Below are 1,715 nucleotides of genomic sequence, written 5' to 3'. Positions count from 1 at the left end.
GGGGCTTGGACTGGAGGGAGGGAGGGGCGGGGTAGGGGGAACCTAGAACCCAGAAAGCTGCCCAATTGCCCCATTTAGATGCTCAATTTGTGGTCATTCCCTGCAGGGGGTTTGTTATTATTGAGCCCCTCCTGGTAAAACAATCCGATCGAAAGAGGGGAGAAAGGAGGGAGCCGGTGTGTTTGCTGGGACCTTGCAGTATTCATTTCAGCAGCAAAAGTCCCGGGTTATATTAACCCGAGTGAAACACGCTGTCAGTGAGAGGAAAACCGAACAGCCCTTTTCATCTTTTCATTGGAAACAAAGTAGAGCTGGAAGTGCGGCGAGCAGAGCAGACACACAAGCTCAATGACAGGAGAGCTCGGCCGTCCCTGAGTTTCAGCTCCCGGCTCTTACATTTCCTCATCCACACTGTCTTTACTGCGGATGTTCAGGGATTCCTTGTCGGATCTGAGGACTGTATCCATTAAACATTCTGAGTCAGGAGATCCACACACTCTCTGTTATCAAGATTTATGGGCAGGAATGTTTCAAAACATTGTCTATTAACTCATTGTATTATTCACAGAACTAATGAGGCAATCGGTTCATTATTCAGGCCTTGAACTTGGTTTGGGTAGACCGAAAACTGAGAGGTTCAGCACCTCTTCAATCCTTCGCTATTGGCCGTGTGGCCTAATGGATAAGGCGTCTGACTTCGGTGTATTTATTGAGGTTATCAGAAGATTGTAGGTTCGAGTCCTGCTATGGTCATTTTGGGCGATCAGTGTTTTGCACCGCAGCCTCACAGCTCCAGCGAACAGTGTTCAGTTCTGGGTAATGTCTGTGCGCAGTTTGAGTTCTCCCTGCAACTGCGTGTGTTTCCTCGCACAGCCAAAGACTTGCAGATTGATTGGGAAATTGACCATTGTGAATTGCCCCGAGTGTTGGTCGGTGATGGGGGATGTGGTCGGGAAAATGGGAAGAATGTTGGATTAGTAAAAATGGGTGGTTGTTGGTCGGCAGAGACCTGGTGGGCCGAAGGGCCTGTTTCAGTGCTGCAACTATTAATAAATAACTGATTTTTTTGATGAAATAACAGAAAAGGTTGATGAAGGGAAAGCAATGGATGTTGTCTATATGGATTTTCAGAAAGCGTTTGACAAACTACCACATAAAATGCTGGGTAACAAAACTGAGGCTCTTGGAATAGGAGGGTCAGTATCTGCTTAGATTAAAAAATGTATGAAATATCAAGAAAAGCGAGTTGTGGTATTTGGTTGTTTTTCAGAATGGAAGATGGTGAACAGTGATGTCCACAAGGGTCAGTGTCAGGACCACCATATATATAAATGACTTGAATATTGGATTCACAGAATTGTTAATGCACAGAAGGAGGCCATTTGGACCATCGTGTCTGCACTGACTCTCCAAATGAGCAATTCACCTCATGTCATTTCCCCGTCCTCTCCCCATTATCCTGCACATTCTTCCTTTTCAGATAACAGTCTAATTCCCCTATGAATGCTTCAATTAAACCTGTCTCCATCACATTATCAGGCAGTTCATACAGTAACCACTCGCTGTGTGAAAAAGTTTTTCCTCATGTCGCTTTTGCTTCTTTTACCAATTACTTTAAATCTGTGCCCTCTCATTCTCGATCCTTTCACAAGTGGGAACAGTTTCTCCCTATCCACTCTGTCCACACCCCTCATCATTTTGAATACCACTATGAA

The 1,715-nt window shown here is 45.0% G+C and overlaps 1 non-coding gene across 1 annotated transcript; it reads left to right on the top strand.

Annotated features, from left to right (window-relative positions):
* The first annotated feature begins 664 nt into the window (after positions 1-664).
* Positions 665-753, top strand: trnar-ucg (transfer RNA arginine (anticodon UCG)). Its single transcript is given in 2 exon segments — positions 665-701; positions 718-753. It is a non-coding gene; the product is annotated as a tRNA-Arg (tRNA).
* The last annotated feature ends 962 nt before the right edge of the window (positions 754-1,715 follow it).

The sequence above is a fragment of the Heterodontus francisci genome, unplaced genomic scaffold, assembly GCF_036365525.1.
Source record: "Heterodontus francisci isolate sHetFra1 unplaced genomic scaffold, sHetFra1.hap1 HAP1_SCAFFOLD_51_2, whole genome shotgun sequence".
Classification (NCBI taxonomy): domain Eukaryota; kingdom Metazoa; phylum Chordata; class Chondrichthyes; order Heterodontiformes; family Heterodontidae; genus Heterodontus; species Heterodontus francisci.
The sequence above is the reverse complement of the archived record's forward strand: the minus strand, read 5'-3'. Positions and strand labels throughout refer to the sequence as shown.